At 42.8% G+C, this 24,939-nt stretch overlaps 1 long non-coding RNA gene across 2 annotated transcripts in view; it reads left to right on the forward strand.

Moving 5' to 3' along the window:
* Nucleotides 1-23,559: 23,559 nt before the first annotated feature.
* The window catches only part of LOC123380723, a 195,755-nt gene continuing 194,375 nt past the window's right edge, over nucleotides 23,560-24,939 (forward strand). For both annotated transcript variants that reach the window (XR_006586812.1, XR_006586813.1), the window contains exon 1: nucleotides 23,560-23,738. This is a non-coding gene — a long non-coding RNA (uncharacterized LOC123380723). The remainder of the gene's footprint in view (nucleotides 23,739-24,939) is intronic.

Consider the following 24,939-nt stretch of genomic DNA (forward strand, 5'->3'; position numbering starts at 1 on the left):
GTGAGGTACCAAAGAGCATCTCAGACACAGAGGCATTTAGCTTTTTAAAATGTTTATTAAAACATTAAAAGTTTACGTGTAAAGCATGTGAGTCAGCCTACAGGTAGACTGGCTGGCCAGGTTAAAATTACAAGTATTTGAAAAAAAAAATGGAAATGTTGCTAAGGTCACCAGATTGTCTGTTCCAGTTGGGACCCAGTGGCTGCAACATGTGGGTCATAGTCACAGAGGTCATTCCAAGGGTCTCTAGACAGCTGCAAAGCCAGAATCATCAGGGCTTGTCTCTGCCAGAGTCCCGGTTTATGGAACATATTTAAGGTTTTGTTACTTTGAAACCAAAAATCATTAAGGTGACCCTGTTTTTGTTGTTATTGTTGGCGTTGTCATTTCTATTGTTTTTGATTACTCCTCTGTTTTTTTGTTCTATCTCAGGATGAAACTATCTTTTTTTCTTTTGTATTTGTTTGCGTATTTATTTACCCATCACTGGTAGATGACCTGCTTAGTGGTATTGGAAGGAGGCCACATTGTCAGGTCTTCCTTTTCTCCAGTAGATTCCACAGTGCCTTGGAGTAACACCGTGTGTGGAAGCAGGGAGACTTAGTGTGGTTTTTAAATTTAATTTTTAAATCCTTAGCACCCAGTATGTCATAAACCTGTGTAGCAGTTTGGTAATTATTTATGCAATTGCCTGTTGTTTGATAAAACAGCTTATGTGGTTGGCAACCGTTCTTCATTCCTGTTCTGTATCCCAGCTGGCTGTCAATGGTATTTGTGCTTATGACACATCATCTTATTTTAATATGCACATGTGGTTGCTTATGCCTTGACTGTTTATCCCAAGAGCACATTAGCAAGAGTATTGATTTTTTAAAAATAATTATTCATTTATTTTTGAGAGAGAGAGAGAGAGAGAGAGAGAGAGAGAGAGCATGCACAGGAGAGGGGTAGAGAGAGAGGGAGAGAGAGAGAGAGAAAGAATCCCAAGGAGGCTCCATGCTACCAAGCACAGAGCCCAATACAGGGCTTGAACTCATGAACTGTGAGATCATGACCTGAGCTGAAACCAAGAGTCAGACACTTAACTGACTGAGTCCCCCAGGCGCCCCGGGTAAGACTACTGATTTGAAGTGATGGCCTCCAAGGAGTCTCCTCCCTCACCTCTCCCTCTTTGCTGCTAGAGTTGTGAATCTCCATACTTCCTTACTTTACTCTGTTTTCCATTAGAAGAAGTGGGTATAGGGAGCTGCCTCTGATTTGGGATTGTCCCTACTGAGCATGTTTCGTTCACAGTCGTATGTCAGTTCTAATCAGGGCCAACCGCAGCACAAAGCTGAAAAAGCTGCTGACAGCTAAGAGAGATGTAATAATTACTATCGGTTGTATTTGATGCCCAAAGCTACTCATTATTAGAAGAAGACAAGGTGGTTTTATTGGAGCAAATATTTTTACAACACTAACATTCTCGCCTCAGGGCAATAAATGACATGTCTCTGGGCATGTTTGTGAGTGGAAGCTTCAAAACAAAGTAATAATAGACTACGTATGGGATGTCCCAGGAAATTTACCCTCAGAGAGGAAGAGAGGATGTCCTAGAGGAAGAAGTAGGGATGACTTTTTTTTCAAAAAAGATGCATTGCAGTCTTTTCCTGTGAAGGACACTGGAGACCGTCCTGGCCTGACACGGTGCCTCTTGTGCAAGTGGATCTCAATGACTCAAAGAAACAAGAGGAGAAAATGCAAAATGGAAGACGTATGGGGACCAAGGGGTCAGTGGTTGCTGGTTTCTGGGGGAGAATGTGTGCAAAGGGACACAAGGGAACTTCTTGTGTGCTTGAGGTCCAGATAGCAATGGTGGGTGCATGACTGAATACGTGTGTCAAAACTCACAGAGTTATGTAATTAAACTTAGTGAATGTATTGAATGTAATTAAGCCTCAGTAAAGCTTCTGCGCAACAGCAAAAATACAAGGAAAGGTAGCCTGTGGTAAGTTCTTTGGCCAAACACATTTGCGTGACACAGATCTTTATTTGCTAATTGATTGTGTCTATTAAATCAGATGTGTAAGTACTGGATTTTACTCCATCGGAGGATAGCTGGGAGGGGAGGACATTCTAGGGAGAATCAAGTAGTGGCAAAGCAACGGACACGCAGAAGAGTGTGGCACGTTCATCACATCCCGGGCTTCTGGGCTGTCAGCAGGCAGTGGCCACAGTCGCTCCATCAACAAAGGCAGCGTACAGGCTCTGAAGGGCATTTTATTCCTTGCTAAGGAAACTGTCACTGTCCTTTTGGCAACGGGGTCCATGAAAGGCTTTGAGCACCTTCTTTCATGGCAGTATCTACATTTTAGGGCACATACCGTGTCAGAGTAGACACTTAACTGAAGGAAAAAGCTACCAGATGTGCAGAAAGTACAAAACGTTTCTTGGACGAATCGAAGTCAACACTGATTCGGGTTCATGTTAGAAACACTGCAGTAGAGATGGAGTGATTTGGGGGATTCGTTCGAGGTGGATTCAGCAGGAGTTGATGAGTGTGGGCCAGAAGGACAACTTCACCAAGCCGCTGGGTCTGTTGGGCGGGTGGTCAACTGGGTGGGCGGTCGGGGTGGTAGTGACTCGAGAGGGGGAAGGCAGAATTCAGAACGACCTGGAGAGAGGTGAGTGAAAACAAGGAAATGAAGTGCAGCAGGATCACATGGCTCAGGAAAACACGTTTGTTTCCAATCCCCACGATGCCTTTATCGAAAGGAAATCGGGCTTAATTTGGCATAAAGGTAGCATTAAGGTGAGCATATACTTTGGAGCTGGGAAGGATCAGGTTAGAATTCTCTGAAATGGAGTTTATTATGTAAACTCTCTGGATGTTAGAGTCCTGATCTGTGAAATGGGGATAAAAACACCTACTGTGTGTGATGTTGTTGGGAGCTAACAACTTACAAGAGCCTGACGCAGAGCCTGGCAGTGAGGAGACCGCCAACAAATGCGAATATGAGAGGTTAAAACTCCCTTACTGTCCTGGGAATAGTTAAGTTTTTACCTACTTCTTCTTTGGACCAGATCAAATGAGCATCTGCCCAGCTCCAGTTTTTGTATAGTCATTCGTTCTTTCATTGGCTCAAACATGCGACAAATCTTTTTGAGGACCTCCTCAGGGCCAGACCCTGTTGTAAGTGCCGAGGATGAAGCAGTGAACAAGAGGGCTCCGTCTCTACCCTGCAGGGTCGTATGTCCCAACAGGACACCACGAAGGCAATCCCTCTGCTAACATGGCATGGACAAAACAGGGGACAATTGTAGCCTAGCAAAGATAACATCTTCTCAAATAAATAATTTGGAAAATCAGCAGGTGTTTGGGGGTGGGGATTAGCTGAATAGAGCTGTTGTTGCACTTGAAAAATTGCAGTCTGTCATGAGAGCCTGAGGGAACAGAGGACTGGACAGTGTGCAGATGCTTAGGGCCTCACCTTGGCCATGGGGACAGTCAGGAGGGTCACGACACAGGCTGAGGCCGGATGGCCAGAGCAGCCGCCGACACTGCAAAGTGCTGCAGAAGAGGAGGTGACAAGCGGGTAGGAAACCTTCAGGTCCTTACTTGCTGTGTCAGCCTGCAGTTCCCAACACTTGCCGTGTCTGTTGCCTTGTTACCAAAACCTTCCATTTAGAAAGGGGGCAGTTGATAGGAAGAGAACTCCCTGACTTTTGTGACTTCAGCAGGACTGTTCCTGATCTGCTTTGGCAGGAGAGCATGGAAGTTCACAGGGAACACATGAAAAACAGGTGACTCCCATATATTTTCCTGCTTGCAATGCAATGCTCTGGGTTTGTTATCCATTAACTTCAACAGACTTGAAATTGATCTTAAGATTTTGAGCTCATATTTGAAGTTGGAGATTTCACGTCTTAAAAGCCCAGATGTCTATTTTCTCTGGAAAAATCTTGAAATCTGGCATCCTGTATCTGAATTTCTGCATGTCAACAATTGTCTGGAGCTGTGTAACTGCCCTATTTAGGGGTGGCCTGTGTTCCCCGATGTGGTCTGCTTCCTTATTTATGGTACGGCGGCCATGAACCAGCCTGGTCCACAGGGCGAGCAAACACACTGCTGTGAGTGGTCAGTCAGCACTCAGAGTACTCGACTTTCCCTTTGAGGCCAGTGACCACATTTTCCAAATGCCTTTATCGACTAAGTTGCAGATGCATTTTCAGCTTTCAGATATGACATGGTCACATGAGGGTTAGGAGAGAAGCACAAAGGAGGAAATAGTGGCGGACAGATGCGGAAGTGCACAGGTGTAAGATACGTTTTTTCAAAGTTTCTTTCAGTTACAATTTACAGATTAACAAATGCTAAGACTTTTCCGTGTTGATTGATGGGTTTTGACAAATGCAAACACTGCAGGCCATTCAACCCTGTGAAAATGCAGAGCATCTGACATCACAGAGATGCCCTCTGGCCCTTCCCAGTCACTGTCACACCCACCAAGGCCTCACCCACCAGTCACACCCACTATGGTCACACCCACCACAGTCCCACCCCCATAGTCTCTCCCACCACGGTGGCGCCCATCAGGTCTCACCTACTGTGGTCGCACCCACCAGGGACACACCCCCACTCCACTCAGCCCCCCAGACAACACTTCTGTTTCTTTCACCATAGACCAATTTTCCCTGTTCTGGAAACTTCGTACAAATGGATTTACACACAGTGCAGTCTTCTGTGTCTGACGTCTTTTAAGATTCGTGCATCTGACTGTGTGGACTAGTCCTTAGTTTCTTCTCACTGATGAGGAGAATGACATTGCATAATTCTGCCACAAATTGCTTGCGGTTGTCCCCAGTTTGGGGCTTTTATGGATTAAGTTGTTGTGAACATTCTAGTACAAGTCAGGTTATGGATATATGATTTCGTTTTCTTTGGGTAAAAGCCCAGAAGTGAGATTTCTGTATTGGACAGGAAGCACACCTAACAATCTTTAAAAAGGCCAAGCTGTCTTTCAGAACAATCATAGCATTTTACATCCACCAACAAGACAGGGCAGTTCCAACACCTCCACTCTCCAATCAACATTTTAAATATTATTAATATCTGGATTTTTTTAAATACTAACCAATCTAATGAGTGCGTATCAATGTTGAATTATGATTTTAATTTTTTTTCCTCTTGATTAAGGCTGTACATTACGTTTTCATGTACTTATTGGCCTTCCGCTTCTCTTTCTGTTGAAGTGTCTGTTGAACACTACGTAAGCTTTTATGACTATACGCTCAACATTATATTTTTAGACTCATTTATGTGTATGAGTGAAGCATTACTTTATTACTTTTTGTGGGGACAGAGTTTTCCATTATCTGGCTACACTACAACGTATTTATCAATTTTCTTGTCATTGGACATTTTTTTCCACTTGGTAATACAGAAATTGCTACTGTGAACGTGTGAGGGCCTGCCTCCTGAAACACATAGGTGTGCCTCGCTCTAGCGTATTCGGTTAGCGCTGCGTTTCCAAGCGTGTGGGGATGCACGCCGTGGGCTTTATGAGATAAATCATGCTGACTGCACTCCCTTCCAACAGGTCTGTAAGTCCGCACCCTCGTGGGCTCGGTGGCGGCTGCGTTTAGTCCTCACCGTGTCCGCCTCCTCTACTACCCCCGTCTGTGCTGCAGGAACTCAAGACCTGCTTCACAGACAGTATCTGTCGCTCCTCACTGCAAACGCAGGAAGCCGAGGACAATCATCCTAATTTAACCACATGACACCTGAGGTGTGGGGAGATTAGACTGGTCGGAGGTTTTCCCAGAACGACAGCGAGAACTTTCTCGCGTCACAGGTAGTGTGTTGCACACCCCGAGTGAGATCATTCAGTCCCCATACACCTTCCGAGGCACTTTTGGGTGTCAGCAGGGGCATCCTTGAACAGGCTCTCGGGTGGTCCATTCCTTGCCATTCACAGCCCCCAGAGCCATGTCCACTCCCCCACTGGGCCCCCTTCGTGGGCTTTCACGGCCACAGCAGGCCTGGCCCTTTCTCTGGCTGTCCCCCAGCCGCTCGTCTCTACCCTCTGCCCGCTGGTCCTTCCGTCTTCATAGACCCCGTGACCACACTGGCCCCACTCCCATCATCCAGGGTGGGCTACCTGTCCTAAGGTCAGCTGTCCGTCCACTTGCTACTTCTCTGCCGTGTGACAGTGCAGTCACCGGTTCTGAGATCGAGATGTGGACAGTACCGCAGAGGCCATGACTCTGCTTATCACAAAGTTGGACCAGAACTTCAACCCAGGTCCAGGATCCCCTTGGATGTCCTCATACCTCTAAATCACAGGCTCTTCTTTAGCCGCTGACCCCCGGCCAGGATGCAAGCGTGTCAGCTCGTGAGGCTGGCGCGTGGGAGGGTTTCTTTCAGGCATTCAGTTCCCTCATTAGCACCAACTGCTGTGAACACACAAAGCTGTGGAGAGGCAGAGGACTTTTATTTACCCCTGACTTGTTGTCTGTCCTGTCACCTCTGACTATTTTCTTCTGTGTGAGCTCTCATTGGCCAGGCTCTCTGATTCATTCTAGAAACACACAACACACTGAAATGCACGGCACAAAATGACCCAGATGAAAGGCCTCCTTCAAATCTCGCAAATGGATCCAGTTCTGTTCCTTAGAACATTTCCCAAAGCACGCTAAAGGCCAGTGAGTAGGGACCAACAGAGAAGGTTCCTTGGGTAAATATTTTCCAGAAGTAATTTTGAGGAATGCTCCCCTTTCTACATCCGCACTGCGGCTGATCATATCCACGCTGGGAAGCCTGGAAGAAAGGAGCCCGCTTAGCTTTCTTGTTTCCATAAATAATTGGATTTGGAACCCTCACTTTCAGGATGTGCCTCTTGGTTCTTACATCACTGTTTCTTGTGGGACAATTTGAGGAACCCCGGGGGAGGGAATCTTCTCTCCCATATTGTCGGGACGTTGTCCAATATTCTGGCTTGTCAGCTCGTATCCAGAACAGGTTCTGAGGTACCTTGACCAGGCTGGGAGATGTACCTGGAACAGGTTCACCTTCCATTTACAGAGTTTTCAGAAGTAGGAATTAGTGGAGATAGACAATGTTCCTTTCTGAAGTAACATTTTAAGTGATGAGGTCTTCTCAGTGAGTGCCCTTGCCTGAGCTGCATGTAGAGCTCAAAGGAACTTGAATATTCAGTCAGAGGATGTGGTATTTTCCAAATAAGTGTTGTAGCGGCTCACATCTTTCCTCTGTTTCTTCGAAGAAAAAAAAGCACCTTTTCTTTCTTTAATATTTCTAGAAATGATTACGTTCAGATCTTCCATACGTCAAAGAGCCAAGAAAATTATTCTCCGGGGGTTTGTGTTTTGAACGTAAGAATTTAGGTGAAGACATAGGACAAAGACGTCGTAAAGGTGTATATCTCGAGACCCGCACATGCAGAAATGCCTAGGTTTTTCATACCAACAACTGATTCACTGTGAAAATTTTGGAAAATTCAGAAAAGTGCAAAAAGAAAGTAAAAATGACCAGATGTAAATATTATTATCACTTTGGTGCACTTTCTTCTAAATGTGTAGAAGACAAAGTAAAATCAAAAACAAAACACACACAAGAATAACAGTGGTTATATTATGAGTGCTGATTTGTTCAGCAAAATCCCTTGCAAACATGGTTGTCAGGGCTGAAATATATCCTCTCCCCTATTTTCTGAATATACCATCATTTATTTCATCTTCATTTAAATTTGTAAATTAAAGTAAATCACAGGCTTTACTTGCAAGATCTCACCATCTCTCTTTATATCCCAAAGTGGGACTGGAAGCAATATTGAAGAAATAGTAATTTGTGAGCACAGAGGCACAAGGGTTGACTGTCTTGTTTCAGACCCCAGCTGTCCTACATCAGGGTGGGAGAGGCACTAGACCCTCCAGTTCTGTTTCAGAGGCTCGCACTCCCCAGCAGAAATTCTGGAAGTGACTGTTATTTAGGATCTGTCTGTCTGACAGGATGTAGCCCAGAGCAGCAGGGCAAAAGGAGAAGCTTCTGTCAAATTGGAGTCAGTGGAGTGTCGCCCTCAGAAACTTTGCAGGGGCTGAGGCAAGGTGGGCCCCCATTTCTCAATGTGAAAGGAAGTGGGCAAAGCGGGGCCTATAGCAATTACCACTCTTAATTGCTGTAAAATGTCAAAGCACTTCTCTATAGACTTTCCACAGCGAGGGCTGGAAGATAGGTTTACAAAAACTGCCTCCACCATAGGCTTCGTTTTTAGCCTACGCTGCAATTTAAACTAAAACTGATCTTTTAAAGAAGTAAGTGAGCTTATTTTACAAAACACTTTTGAAAACCTTCTCATCAATGCTCAGAAGCAAAAATCCAAGCCGCCAAGTAATTTGCATTCTGGAAGCCACCTGACCGTGTCCAGATCCAGCAGCTGGAAGCCAGGATCCTCAGTGGGGTCGTCCTGCATTATTCCCCCTGCTCAGAGGAACCATGATCCCACACAAGGCAGTTTTGGAAGACAGAAGATCCCACAGAGAAGGAATTCATTTATTTTCTGCAGCTATTCAACTGTTCTCTCTTTTTAGATAGAAATAAAATATTTATAATAAAGTTCCTCTTTTGTATGTAAGAATCTTTCTTCCATAGTGATTTTAAAAGGAAATTTTATTCTAAATCAGAGGACTTTATTAAAATTGGGGTGTACTGAATCATTTCTCCATTGACCAGGAAGATAAAATCACAGTTTATGAAATTCTGTGCCTGGGAGAGCAAAAAGAAAACACTTGCTTTCAACTGCAATAAAATTCATATTTATGACTCCCAGTTTGCACATCGAAGAGCTCTGCATCTGTTTATATGAAACCTGTTTACATCGACTCACTCCACACAAAATCCATAGCAAGTTGGTCAAATGTAAAATAATTTTATAAGACCTCACCAGGCACCACATACTTGATTCCCATTTTTTCTTGGGAAGAGTTCTCCAAGATTGTAGTCAGCCAAACTGGTCATGACACTGATCCAAGAGATATTTTCTTCAAACTTTCTTAACGTAGCAAGGAGCTAAGTCATTCTGAGTCCCTTGTGACCCACATTTCCAGATGCTTCACAAAAGATCTTATTTAATCACCGCAACAGTGTTATTGATTATTATTGTGATAACCACAGTGATAAAAACAACAAGAAGTTAGTAAGCAGATACTGTATGTCAGTCACTGTGCAACTAGGCATTTTACATGTTATCTTGTTTCAGTTAACCAGAAACCTGAGATTCTGAAGCACAAAGTTCTCATTACTTACATGACCAGATTTGGGCTCGCTCTTTGGGGACTTTTGTCTGTAAGATCAAAGAACTCCACAAAGCAAGAGCAAGAGGAAATAGGGGGGACATAAATCAGCACTACAATTCTACACTTTTTGAAGACAAAACTTGGAAAGGGTAAAATAGGGTCTTTTTTCACCATTTATCATAAGGTATTTTCTTCCCCTCTACTCCATTGCATCAACAATTTATTCTTTACTCTCTAACACAGGTGGACCTCTGGCTCTCAATGAGCACTGTGAACAAAGCCCTTGCTGCTTTTTCAGAAAAATCACCTGAGACTTTGTCGAAGGCTCTTTGCCACTTCCAGAGGTGTGGGAACTTGGCCAACAGGTAGACTCGGCATTATGAGTGCTACCATTCTTGAAGGATGGTTATTTTGAGCACTAAAGGTGGGAGTCTAAGGTATTGTCTCCCTAAATTCAGGATAAAATGCCCTCTAGGTCCTAAAAATTTCAGTTCATATATGCCAGCGTCCACCATCATCACAGACTGTGTGCCAATAGAAGAGTTGGTCCGAGAGTCTGTGAAAAACATCCTCTTGTTTTGAGTCTACCCATAAGTCCATCCGCTATGAGGAAAGTAAGTGGTGGTGTGCCTCTGTGGTGAAGTGAATCACCATCATCAGCATCCAGACCATTAATTACTACGTTTTCACTGCCACCATCATTGTCAGTACTGTCACTATCGTCGTCAACAATAACTGCGTCCATAATAACATGCTGCTTCATGTTCAACAATGGTACATGTTTTTACCTATTACCTCATTCAATACCAATTACTCGACTGGTAGGTCTCACTGTATCTCTTTCTGCACTGGGATGTAGAAGTTTGAAATAATGGATTTAAAGCCACGTAGCTGGTAAACCAGGAATTTCTTAAAATTTGAACCCTGGCCTGTAACGACAAAGACAATACCATTTCTGTTGCACCTTCAAGTCAAATTAGAGAAAAGCCTCCCACTTCTACTGTCCTTTCGGGCCTGACTGCCTTTCAAGGAAGATCCGTGACAATATCCTACCAGTAACCCCTCTTGAAGTATGCTGTTACTTCTGAACTGATCCCCCCTTGAAAGCACATTGGATGAAGGACATTAACGTGCACAGCTCTTAGATTCCTTAGATCAACAAGCCCAAAGAAATTATTATTAATTGTTTTTCCTTTTACTTAGTGCTGTTAAGTATGTAAATAATGCTGATTTTATAAAGTATCTTTGGAAGGTTATAGAGACCTGCTCTTTGGCTAGGCTACATTCAAGACACACATATTAGTGGAAGGATGTGCATCTGTCCTTGCTTATTGAACACTAACAAATCTTGGTATGCTGAGTAAATACATATGTTTTTTCTTTTTGTTTTTGAGAGAGAGAGAGAGAGCAGGAGAGGAGCAGAGAGAGAGGGAGACACAGAATCCAAAGCAGGCTCCAGGCTCTGAGCTGTCAGCACAGAGCCCAATGCAGGGCTTGAACCCATGAACCATGAGATCATGACCCAAGCTGAAGTCAGACGCTTAACTGAATGAGCCACCCAGGTGCCCCATAAATGCATATGTTTTAATATGTGTTTTAATTTGCAAAGTGCAGATTATTTGGAGGCTTTGATTTTTGTTTCTGAGCATTGATGAGAAGGTTTTTAAAAGTGTTTTGTAAAGTAAGCTCACTTACTTCTTTAAAAGATCAGTTTTAGTTTAAATTGCAGCGTAGGCTAAAAAAGAAGCCTATCGTGCAGGCAGTTTTTATAAACCGATCAAAACATGAAGTGTTATTTCTAAAATAAATAATTACCCCGGAAAACTATTAGGTCTAGAATCTCGAAAAACCTCCGAAGTCTGCATAGGATCCCAGGGTGGGGGAGCATGAATCTGGGAGTCAGCCCCTGTTCTGTCAGGAGTTTATTTAGTACATTGTGACCTTGGGCAAGTCACTTAATCTGTCTGAGACTCATGTTCCTATTTCAAATGACAAAGTCTTTGACCTGAAAATTTCTATGGTCTCTTGCAGTGGAAAGCTGTAAAGGACGTGTGGAGTTAAGCATTTACCCAGTAATGAGGATATTTATTTTCTATTTCAGTTGTATTGTCTTTAAGAATATGAAAGACAATGAAATAATTCTAATTCAGCTAGTATTATTCTTTCAAAGAAATAAAATCTTGTTCATTTGTTAAATCTTCATTGACATATTATCCATGTTATGTATGTGTGTGCTTCTATACTGTTCAGGAAAACTAAATAGGTAATAATTGCCCAAATAGTGTTGGCTTTGTTGGTATAAAATGGATTAGGCCATAGAGATTACCTTCATTCCAGACAACTAATGTTGTCTGAACAGTTGTCTTGGGACATAATTTTTATTTTAGTTTTCATGAAACGCTTAGCTTTGTGGCAAAATGTGGTGAGCAACTTCCTGATTACTAACCTGTCACACTGGTATCAGATGAAAGAATCAGAGAGTAGTACAGTCAGAAAGATCCACTAACAATTCCTTGACCAAATCTATGTCCTAAAAAAAGAAACCAGGACCTTAAAAGCACGGCAAGTCATTCTGAATGATTAGAATGGTTTACTTTTTAAAATTATCTTACCATAGCGCCCTTTAAAATGCATTGGCCATATAGAAACTAGTTCCGTTGAACGTTGGTCTAATCGTATAGTGTCGCCTACTTAGGTCATGGGAGGAGGTGATATTTCAGTTCAGTGGCTCCTCTAGAGCTAAATTGTGAGTGTGTTACTCTGACCCTTAAGCTATCGTGCCAGGAATAAAAGTCATAAATATCAGCTTCTTCATATTGATCACTCATGGCTTTGAACGTTTTCTATTGTATTTGAAAACGATCGTATTTTTCTCCTTAAAACATTTGAGTTTTAAACGTTTTCACTTTTTGAAAATATCCAAAGTGTTCTCCCCCAGAGATAAAAGTTTCCAAGTATGGCCGGTATTATTAAATGATTTTTTTTCAATACAGACGATTGTTATTTAGGAAATATTTTCAGGCACGTGTCATTAATACAATGTGAGACATTACTCCTAACCTGCATCAGTCATGTACTTTATCTCCTACTGAGTGCTTAACAAGATCTCAAATGTTGTTCTGAGTGACTGGTACATGATATTTGTAATTCATGCCAAACCTTCTAAAGTCAGTATTATTATTCCATTTTATGGATGAATAAACTGACTTTTTTAAAGCAATGTGTCCCAGTATATGTAGATTCTAGGTGACACCTGGAATTTCAACCTAGATGTCTACCTACTGTCCCATACACCAGACAGCTTTCTTATGGTGTTATTGCCTACCTGGGAGAGAGGTGAGGTTTCTAATTTGTGGAGGAGATATGTATGCTAATTTTCATCACTGGGGGGGAATCAACTTATGATTTCAAATGCAGGTTAAGTGAATGTGTTAGTATGATTTGACAATCTTAGTATCAAACCATGATAATATGCAAAGAAAGACTTTTCAAAAAGTAATTCATAGGCACTATCATCATTTTGGTGATTGGAGAAACTTGCTTAAAGAAAAATATACCGAGAATATATTTTAGACCCCAAGAGTAGTTCCTCCTCCTAAGCGATAGGATATCCTGGAGAGAGGTAGAAAGCAGATGCATCCAGGAGACATGGATGAGGGCCTCATTCAGTTAGGTACATGCTTGGTACCAAAGGTGAGGAAAATCGACTGAGCAACCTGGAAATCAAATGAAACAAATACATGGGGCGCCTGGTTGGCTCAGTCAGTTAAGCGGCCAACTTCGGCTCAGGTCATGATCTCGCGGTCCATGAGTTCGAGCCCCGCGTTGGGCTCTGTGCTGACAGCTCAGAGCCTGGAGCCTGTTTCAGATTCTGTGTCTCCCTCTCTCTGACCCTCCCCTGTTCATGCTCTGTCTCTCTCTGTCTCAAAAATAAATAAACGTTAAAAAAAATTAAGAAACAAATATGTGATTATTCTCCTAATACAACAAATTGTTCAAAACACTGAACTTGGTAGTTGGGGGAAGATGAAAACCTAAAATGGAGCATAAATTCATTCTAGGAGGGGGACTTCCATTTTCATTTCACAGATGTTCATTGAAGAACCACAGCTTGGCCTGCACTGTGCTGGATTCTGGAGACATGGGAGACTGCAGGGGAGGAGGGAGCCTGCAGGGCAGGAGGGAACCAGTAGGGGAGGAGGGACTGTGCCCAGGTCCTTCTAAAGCACACCTCCCAGATGGGGAGGCCAACAGTGGATGGCCAGTTGCAAGTGTTGATAGACTAATAGAGGGAGAGAGAGCACTGGAGAGAGAGGACTGGTACAAGGGAGGAGGTGGAGGGCTCTGGGTCCACAGTGGGCATCTCCGGCCAGTGTCCCAATGGCCACACCATCCAAACTGGAAAATGAAGAGTGAGTGAGAGTCAACTAAGTGGCGAGGGGTAGAGTGTGCGTGAAGCAAGCTGCCTCTAAGGTGAAAGGAACTTCAAGGTGAAAGGAATTGTGTGGAGAAGGCCAAGAAGGGACATGAACAAACCAACCAAAGACAACTGCTACAGCCAGGAGCTCAGGCTGTGGGTGCCAGGAGGCCTTGTCAGCTGGATTCAACCTTCTCTTGGGAGACACAGGATACGCACTAAAACACGCGTGGTCATTGTGCGATGGACACGCTGCACCTTCAAACACCACAGGCGGTGTCCCCCTGGCCTGGGTCACCTGACACATCACCACTCTCCCGAGGCCCAGGCCGCCCTGTGGTGTATCCGACTTACCCACATGAGTGTGCGCTTGTCATTATGTGACCATTTTGGTGTCCAAAATAAATCGCGCTTTAAAATAAAATCCATCTTAAATGTAAGTGGCAAGTGATTGATTTCATGCCTCCAGGCTTTTTTTGTAACATCTTAGATTAGCACAGGAACAAAGTGCATGGAAATACAAACTTCTCAGCAAGTTGGTTTTAAAAAATGGCTATAAACCAAAGCTGTACCCATCAAAATGCACTGATCCTGCAGCGAGATCCCTAAGGCGAAGCTCGGCTGGGATTCACATTCACAGGGAGCATTCCGGAAGGCTCATCTTCCCTTCCCATCTTGCTGCTGGGACGGAGTCACTGTTCCTTTCAATCTGCTCCGTTCTTCTCTTCCACCTGGGCTTTTCCACGGAACCCCATTTTCTTTGACATGTGGACCTTCTCACATCATTGCAGAATACTTTCTGAAGCCCTGCGCGTCTTTCTCCCAGAAACACGAGTGGATGTAGCGGAGGAGAGATGCAAAGTCACCTCTGCTGTGAGGCAGCGAGAGCTGGCACAATCTGTGTAGTTCCTGTAGCTGCCTCTGGGCGGAGGGAGAGGAGAAACATGAGCCAGCGCGGTGGGAAGTGCAGACACGTGGACCTCTCCTCCTCGCTGGGTCTTGGTTCTGAAGCCCCCAAGGTGCGGCCCTTACCTGAACCCCAGCCTCCATTCTGTCCAGGTCCCTGACGCACCACGGCGCTGCCAGAAAGACGTCAGCGCTTACACACACGATGCTTGCATTTCCTCTGCTCTCCTGGACTGTGCGTCCTCTGTAACCGCGTCCCCTTGGCCGGTCCTGGCACATCCTCTGACACAGAGTGGATGCCCAGCATGTGCTTTGGGGCTCAGTGGTCACCGTGGAGATCCACCAGACAGAGGCAGGTTCCAAATCCCAGGTCAGCCTCCTGCGCCGTGTTGGTGGGCAGACGCTTAAACCGTCTTATCCTCAATGTAAATAAAGACTCTGCAAAGAGGATGAGGTGTTTTCAGGGTTGTTGTGAACATTGGATACTTTATAGTACACACCACGCGTTTAGCTTTTTACGACAAAAGTGACGTGGCCTCAGTTACGATCCAAGAGTCTGTCCTCATTTTCTGCCTCGTGTGCTCAAAGCAGATTTGGGCTGGCCCTGAATGCAAATTAGCTCGTGCTCCCCATTCAGGACTGGTTCTCTGAGTCACCCAGTTGTCTCTTCCAGGTTATGACAGGCAAGTGAAGACTGATGAATAGTATGATCTGCCTTTCAATGGAAAACTAAGAAGCAGAGCCAGAAAGAAGAAAGATGCAGGGGGAACAGAGTCCAGAGAGACCAGGCAAGCCTGGGGCTTTAAACCGCTGTCTCCACAAGCTAAAAACCCCACCTCTTAGCACTGCTACTTTGGTGTATCCCTGGCTTTGACCTTGGTCAGGGTGCGGGAGGAGGCACGGCCTGCCTCAGATACATGAGAGTGGCCTCAAGTGCGCCATGAACAGGAGATTCACCACAGGTCCTCCAGAAATAACTTCCCATCAGGGAGTCAGCAGGTCTAGAAGACAAAGAAGTTCTCATCCCTCTGTGCAAAGGAGAAACAATTGTCGGGTAGCTGTCGGCGGGTTCCCAAGCACAGGGACCGCCTCAGAAAAGAACAGAAAGACTCCCATCTGTCAGTTCTTGGGGTCGATTTTAAACGTATTTAAAGGCCTAAGGTTCTCGTACTAAGGGGCTGTGCTAATCTGTAAGTATGACCAACATTTCTGTGCGTGTGCATGTATGTGTGTGTGTGTGTGTGTGTGTGTGTGTGTGTGTGTGTGTGTGACTATTGCAGCTAAAATCAATCTGGCCATCAGAATCAAACAGATTCAGTACAATGTTTGATGTACAGGTTTAACGCTACTCCCATCAAAATCACAGCAACATTAATATGGAAAGACTATGAGACAGGATAGCTAAACAATTTTTTAACAGAGGAATAAAGTGGGAGGACTTGGTCTACCTGATTTCAGGACTTATTTTATAACTGTAATAATCAAAACTCTGTGATATTGGCAGAGGCAAAAAAAGATTTCAGTCAATGGAACAGAATAGAAAGCCCAGAAATAAACCCATAAAAATATGCCCAACTGACTTTTCACAAATGTAAAATGCAATTCAAGGGAGGAGTTATAGCCTTTTCAACAGAAGGCAATGGAATAATTGGACATCCATAGGCAGAAAATTAAGCTTCAACCTGTCCCAAATCCTATACAAAGATTGATTCAAAATGGATCACTGACTGGAAAGTAAAACATAAAATTGGGGAATGAAACAATAAGTTGGAGAGAATCTCAAGTTTCGGGGGCTCGGTAAAGACTTCTTAGCCATTAGCCTGATCCATAAAGGACATTTTTCTAAATTGGGCTTAATCAAAACTAAAACTTCTGCTCTGAAGAAGACTGATAAGAGCTAAAATAGACAAGCTAAACCAGGTGAAATATATCTGCAAATCACACATTCAGCCAAAAGAACTCATCCCTCAACTACATAAAGAGCCCCCAAAACTCAACAGTAAAAAATTTTAAATCCAATTAGAAAATGGACAAAATCCATGAATGGACATTTTACCCAAGAGGATACATGGTTGGCAAATAAGTGCATAAAAATATGTTCACCATCACCCGCCACTAGGGAAATGCACAAGAAGATATCACTACACAACCGGCACAGTGAGGAAAGCAAAATCTATTGACGACACCAAGTGCTCATAAAATCTGTATCGCTTCTCTTTGCTGGTGGAAATGTGCAATGGCATAGTCGCTAGGAAAAACATATCTAAATGTGCGACCAACATATGACTCAGCAATTGTGTTCTTGGGCATTTGTCCCAGAGAAATGAAAATTATGTTCACCCCGAATCCTGTACAAAGCCGCTTATAGCAGCCTCTGGACTGGAAACAATCCAGAAACCTTTCAGTGGGTGAATGTTAAACAAACTACATCCATACCGTGGAATGGCGCTCAGGGACAAGCAGGAACTAAATGTGATACACACAGCTGTCTGGATGAATCCCCAGATTTACACACCATGTGAGTAAAACTAATTCCAAAAGATTGCGTAACATATGATTCCATTGATACGACATTCCTGAAGTGACAAAATTACAGAAATGAAAAACAGATGATTGTCAAGGTGAGAGAGGGGTTGCGTATGTGAGGGAAGCCTGTATGGTGAACACAGGGTTGTATTTTCTGACCAGGGTCAACATCTCAGTCATCATGTTGTAAGATGGTTTTGCAGGAAGCTACCGTAGGGGGAAACTGGGGACAGGGTATACAGGATTCTACTGTATCATTCTTATAACTACATGAAAATACGCAATTATTTCAAAATAAAAAATAACTTATTAAAATAAAATTTTGGAGAGGCGGATTAGTCTCAGTTTTCATCCCAAATTTATGTGATAAATGAATGACTGCCCATTATACAATTGTGATTTTTACTGGAAATCCTTAAGTAAAGGCTGAGTGGTCAACTCCTAAGGAAATGGTTGAAATGTTACACAAGAAGAATGCTGGCCTTTTATAAGGACTTGGGCCTTACAATGACTCCAGTGTCAGCAGTAGGGAAAATAGACTGTACAAATGTCTTAGAAGAGATGTGTTGAAGATGATACAAGGAAACGTAGGACGGAGGATATCCTATGTAGACCAACAGAGTTCACCTGGCACTCCCCTTACATCTGTAGCCCAATGACCATAGCTGTGGTTTTGAGGGGCCAGGTTTTAGTCCCCAGTCTTCCTGAATATTTTCCCTACCAGTTAATGCCAAATCTCTACAGTAGATTTCTATTTTTTATAAGTCACTTGGATCATTTTACCATTTGATTTCCCAGAGTCATATGAAATAATTGAAAACAAAACCAAACAATATTAAAATATCTTACAGTTTAAATTTCTCAAAGTCTATGACTATATCCCCAAACTGCCCAAGTTTTCAGAAGCAAAGAGATGAATAGAAAAATCAATAAAAATCAAAACTATATTGGATATATGTCTTTATAAACTGAATACCTGGATAACAAGGTCAAGGCTACTTTCATGCATTTGCAATCCAGGGGTGCCAGTGGAGACACTATAACACAGAAATTCTTAAGATTAATTACTGTAGACCTCACAGGTTCAGCAAAATAAATGGGAAAAGTTTGAAGGACATTGCAGTGGAAGTAAATTTAAGACCAAGGAGGTAGAAACTCCAGGGAATACTAGGCTATGGTGAGCAAAAACACTGTCACTATTTCATCAATTTTTGTAATGACAAAAATAAGTTAGAAATCTTATAAATCATGTTGCAATTTATTGGCCCTCACTAATTATATTCACTTAAATGGTTTATTTATATTCCTGTTAGACTGAATCCTAGGTACGTAAAGTATGGATGTGCTGCTGGTAGAAGCCATCCGCTGTGGGCCCTAAGCCATGTTCTTGCTGACTATATCAAGACTGCAGGGCTCAGACTACCTTTTCCCAAGTCATTTCTCAGGATTGTACTTGCAACATGCAAAGTTGAGGGGTGACATGATGCCTTTCCTTGATGCAAACAGCAGACTCTCAGCCATGACTATAAAAGGGATGAGTCCTCAATCTCAGTGTTTCCCAGGTTTGGTACATTTATACCATGAATAGCACTTGGCAATAAAAAGGAGTGAACTATGATACACGCACCCCGTGCCGGTGCACCATCCACCGGGGCCCCTTTGCATCACTCCCATGGGGCTTGAGGATCAGTGGGCCTCAACGCAGACGTTACGCATGCACTACTTGCCCTGCTATGAGTAGTAACATCCTTTGTCTCTGACCCGGGAGCCTCGTGTCTTCTGCCAGCATCCATGAAACTATACTAAGCTAGTTTATTACCTTGTAAATAAGGTCAAATCATATCCCAGAGCCTACGGTGCATTTTTGTCTGAGATATATGAAACTATTTGATTCCCTAATTCAGATGATAGTACTGAAAATGTATCCTTTTGTTTGGGACTCAATTTGCTTAAACTCCATGGAGAGACTATAAAGGAAAACAAGATTTTTAAACATTTAGGAAAGAAGAGCAAGAATTCTGGAATAGTTCTTCACATGAATCACTTAATTGAATTTATAGAACATACACATATATATATCAAAGTATACTTCTGCATTCAATTTTAAGAAAGAATAGCTTCCTTTTTTAATCCTATGATTAAAATTAAAATAATATAGTGAAATGTGGAGGGGGTACCTTATGAAGTATATTCAATAAGATGGAGGTCTTATAAATTTTAAGAATTCTATTTCTCCAGCTATAATAAGGATCTTAAAATTTCACTTTTCTTTCATTTTATTTACACCAGAATGAGTGAGTACTACAGACACTCTCATTGAATGGCCTAATGATGACAACACATACAGGAGGGATTTCTACAGCCTGAAGCATAAGTATAATGGGATAGCAGCTACTTGTGAAGTCACTAAAATATGTTTTCACAAGTGACAAGTGTTTTCTTGGTATCCTGTGATGATCTGTAGAATATCCATTTTGGTGGGAGCCAGTAAAATAGCCCTTTCAATACTACCAACACGTTCCCAATTTATCTACTTCCTTCCATCCGCTCTGCTAACACCTGTCACAGCCTCTGGTCTCTCTCCCTGGACGGCGCTGCTCCCCCAGGGCCTCCACCCCGTCCTCACCACCCGCTCTACACAGCAGCCTGGGGTCCACCATCCTGCCGACAGGCACCAGGGATTTCCTGCTGCATTTAGAACGAAACTCAAACTTGTTCAGGCTTCTGCCTTCCTGTCCCTGTTTACCCCACCCTGCTCCAGCCACACCATCTCACTTTCAGCCTCTTGTTCGGATCAAGGTCGTACTTTCCACTGGAATTTTTCATCCCTAGTTTCCAGGTGTTTGACTCCTTCCCACTCCGAGCTCTGTCAAAACGACCCTTTCACAGACAGGACTTCCCTGGCTCCCTGCCCACAGGGTCTCCTCCCTCTTAGCACATCATCCTGCCTTATTCTCCACACAATATATACTATTTCACTGTATTTTTAAGTATGTACATATTTATTTATTTATTTATAGGCCAGCCTCGGTACAATCCTTGGGGTCACGTTCATGTTTCTCTTACCCATCACTTATTCCAAGTCTTCTATAGAAGCATCCGTCATGCAGAGAATGATCCACAAGTATCGAATGAATGAATGAAAAGGTTATGCCTGTGAGTGTTAGCTCTGCTCAGACAGATCAGAGTCAAATCCCGCACTCTTCATTTCACTAGCTCTTTGACTTGGGCTGACGACTCAGCCCTAAGACACCTCAGCTGTGTCACCAGGAAAGGGGAGAGAGTCACAGTCCCTATCCCACACACAGGCTGTATGAAGAAAGAAACACAGTAAATACACGCTGCTGAACTGGCTGCCTCCGGAGATAAAGCCTCTGGACAAATCACAGTGGGACCCATGCCCCAGAGGTCTTCTGTAACACTTGTGGTCCTTGGAGTTTCTGAGCAAGCGTCGAGCATGAACAAGACTGGGGGCCAGTGAGCCTTAGGAAGTGCTATGAAGCACCACTGGGTGTGGGCAGCGTCCCGCTGCAGTCCACCGCAGAGAGATGTTTTCAAAAGATTAAAATATTCAAATGCTTCCTTAGAATCTTCTGGTCTCTTTCCACCGTTGCAGCTGTGCCCGTAACTAATAATAATAGGGAGAAGGTGTTCCTGATCCTAAATTGTCCAAGGAACTTCACTCACCCTTAGGTATTCAAAGACTCAGATTTCCACCAAAGCATGTTGCTTCGCAAATGGCGGTACATAAAGTGGTCGGTGGGACTGCTTGAGAGCTGAGAGCTCATCAGGACCGTCTAAAAAAGCCTAGGGGGCACTAAAAAGAACAGAAGGAAAAAATGTTATTCAAATATTTAATTACTCTTTATGGCTTTCATTCTTAGAGGGCTTACAAGAAAGGCAGATATTGGAAGATTCAAAGGTTTTATGAGATATTAGACTTCCCCCTAATTAATATGGTCTATTTGTGACTGCTGATGTTATTATAGAGCATCTGTTATTAAAGTTGTTATGTTAAGTGGTGGTGTGTTGAAAAATCAGGTAAGTTTGTTGAGATAATGCGGACACTGGAGAGATAATAAAAAGAGAACCTGTTTAGAAGGCAGGAGTGAATTTGGAATAATGTTGATAGCTACAGATTCTGCTTAGGTGGACAAAAAGAAAATAAAAAAACCTCAGTCCTTACTGTCCACGTAGAGCTTGTAAATTAACTCAGCCATGAAACCTACCTGTCAGCTCTAAGAGTCAATCAATTCCCATTAGTGGTTAAGCTGGTAAATTGTTTTCTGTTTTCTACAACTTAAGATGTCCAAACTGACGCACTGATGTAGAAGCTAGTCAAGTGGAGAAGAAAGAGAATAGCATGAATTAAGAAGAGGAGTTATGGTCCCTGGTACTGTGACAGTCACGTGTGGTGACATGGTAGCCACGCTTGTGGGGAGCTCAGCGTAACACAGAGAGATGTTGAATCACTATGTCATACACCTGAGACTGAGGTCACACTGTGTGCCAACCACACTCAGATTGAAAACATTTACATATCAAATATCAAAGCAAGAAAAGGAGTTAGAGGAGGGGCTGGGTTGTTTTGGGAATATTGATAAGTAGTGAGTCCACCAGGGAAGAGGTGAGGGGGGTGGGATGGGAGGAGATGGAGTCTGAACAGTGGCATCAAGATTATAGATGAAAACGATCTAATCAGTCATTTACATGAACAACTCAGGGATTGTTTCTGTCAGAAGGACGGGTGAGTTGGGCTATAAAACAACAGTATGGATGAAACCCTAGTGTAACGAAATCTATCAACAGTTTTGGAGTAAAACTGCCACTACTTTATGTCAAGTCTTCATTATTTGTTAATTACCATTACTTATTGATTTGTCATCACCTGGGAAATTATAAATGCCCAGTCCCTGCAACACTCAACTTCTCTTTCTCTCTCTTCCCTCCCCCTACTCTGTCACTGTCGACAGATTTACAACAATACAACATGCGCTGATTATGCCAGTCCCTTGACCAAATCCCTTTCAGTGACTTCTCAATTCTTTATAAATACATCTCAGAAAATTTCAGCTGAAATTCAACCTCTTCTGGGCTCAGCATCTACAGCCATGTTTCCATTCATATAGTAGAGCATTTCCCAAATTTTCTGCATGCTTGACCACATTTATTATTTTCTTCCTCGAATGTACTTCTCTGATCCCTTCACTCATCTCTGCCTGTGAGAGTCATATCCACCTCCGGGGGTCTATTTCAAATGCCACATCTTTCATTTCTGAGTTGCCCTTCCTCAACGGGCTTTCCTGTTTCCTCTCTTTGCTCTGACTTAGTTCTCTTGGTATTTTTTTTTTTATCAGCATCTAATTTTGTTCTATATATCCACTTGTCTTATTTTCCCTCATAAATGATGAGCTAATTTCCAGCAGGGTCCATGCTTTAATCATTTTAAGGAACATATTGAATTATTTATTGTAAATACTCAATACATATTTGATGACTAACTAAATAAATGAATATGTGACTCTCACCACCTATATGTTCTAAATATTTCAACATCTAGAGAAATAGTTCATGCCCTGCTTTTAGAATTGCATAGTAACTGGAAAGTTTCCATAAAGGGAGAAATACCTCATGAACTGCCTCAGGAACTGAGGCTCAGACACCCTTTTCACACATTGTTTTCAGGTGCAAGGTGATTTATACCCCCTGTGAGTGGGTAGACCCAAACCAGCCCAAGAGATATGGCCCAGCCTTATATAGAAGCAGGAGAAAAGAGGCTAGAATTAATGAGTTTGCACAAAATGCAAGAACTAGTGTGAAAATAAAAGGAAACAATCAGGAAATGAAGAGCCAAAGTACGCCTCCATTAAATTCAAGTATTGTGCCTGGTTATACTGAAGCACAACAGAGATACCAAAGCAAACGTGCATTCAAAACACATTCATCAAACTTCCGAGTTTTCCCAAATGGTTTCTGATACAAGGGATGCGGGAATGAATGTGGGATTTTCCTTTCCCTTGAAAAGATGATGCATGTAAACTCACATAATTTCAAGTGTGCAAAGTTGATATGTTAAAAATTGCACACATACCTCCAGTGATTGAAAGGGCGGGCCTACGCTGGCCGACTCCATCTTGTTCTGTGTCCTCCACCTTGAGTGACTATGTCCCCGACATGACCCCTTTTCCGGGAAAATCGCAGAAACCTCAGACCTCGCCTCCTCCCCTTGAGTAACCTCCCGCTCACGCGTTCAAACTTCCTGATCAAAACCCGCCCAGCGACCTGCGTAACAGGACTCCGACCCTTCCCCAGCCAATCGGCCGAGGCCACGACCCTTCCCCAGCCAATCGGCTGAGGCCACAGCCATTACCTCAGCAACTGCTCCGAGGCCCCAATAAAACCTTTGTGCTTTTGAAACTCGCTCTCTCTCCTCACCGCTGCGTCAGTGCAGCTAGGGGATTGAGCTCAAGCTAGCTCGAATAAAGGCTCTTTTGCTTTTGCATCGGACTCGGCTCCCTAGTGGTCTTTGGGGATCACGAATTCCGGGCATAACATATTCATGTGGTCACATGAATCCCACAGCCGTTAATGTTGAGAGGTGAGCGGGAGATAGTGACTGAATGTAAAAACTGCCTGTATTTCTCCACAGTTGTTCATTTTGGATGAAAGTTAGGATTACCAGTTGTAAACTTAGACCTGTGTTAGTTTTTAAAGATTGCATACGGCATAAATATGTGTTTAAGGATATTGTGCATGTCTGACTCCTCACTGCCTTCATTCAAATATTAGTATTTTAAGATTTTTAAAAGCGACTGAGAAGGAACCCAGAGAAACTATAAGAAATACTAACGGGACTTGAGAGATTATATTAGACTATGAAAACCGAGGAAAATTCTCTGAAACCTAGGAGAGAAAAATACATAGTAGAAAACAAGATGAGTGAGACAGGCATCAGGCATCAGAAATGGCGATCCAAGTGCCAAACCCCAACGTAGGGAAACTAAGTTACAGGTATAAGCACAGCAGAGGATTTCAGTGTGTTTTTCCTGCTGTGAGTACGTTCAACAGGTGATGCTTTCTTGTAATGAGTTTTTCCGCTAGCCATTAACAAGTCAAACAAATTGAGACTGTTTCAAAGGGATCATGTTGGTTAAATGTAATGTAGACTGCTGTAAAGGGTCTGAATATTAGATATTTGGTCACAAGCCTATTAATTTTTTTCTTAAAGTGCATAAACGAGTGCACTAACATTTTATTAATAACAACCATGGTAATTTAGAATGTCATATTACTGTTAGTGTAAATAGAAATCGAGGGCTTTCATTCAATAAAATATAATTAATTGTGTAGATTATTAATTTTAAATTAGTATATAGGCAATTTATCAGAGACAGACTCATTTATAGGTGGTTAGCAGATAATGCCACAAATGTGCACGGGATAGTAAGTCGAGTGATGCTTCTAAAATTAGTTATGTCCTCTTAGAGCTGCGTGAAATGAAAAAAGCTGTGCCCTTATTTTAGAGAAGATGGAGATCTGGTGTATAAAATCTCATGTATTTTTCCAGCTGAAATGAATAAAAATTATCCTGTAGTTTCTATTTAAAATTAAATGGATGACTTTAATTTTTGGTTCACTGCTTCAAAATAAAGGAGGCAGTGACTGACTAGTTATAGTTCCTCTCAGACGTATAAGCCTGCCTGATTCTGTGATTCCGATTATCTGTAGTGGCTATGTGCATCAGCATGAGGTAGGTTTATTCCATATACTGATGACCCTAAAGTTTTGAAAGACATTTC

The sequence above is a fragment of the Felis catus genome, chromosome D2, assembly GCF_018350175.1.
Source record: "Felis catus isolate Fca126 chromosome D2, F.catus_Fca126_mat1.0, whole genome shotgun sequence".
Lineage (NCBI taxonomy): Eukaryota > Metazoa > Chordata > Mammalia > Carnivora > Felidae > Felis > Felis catus.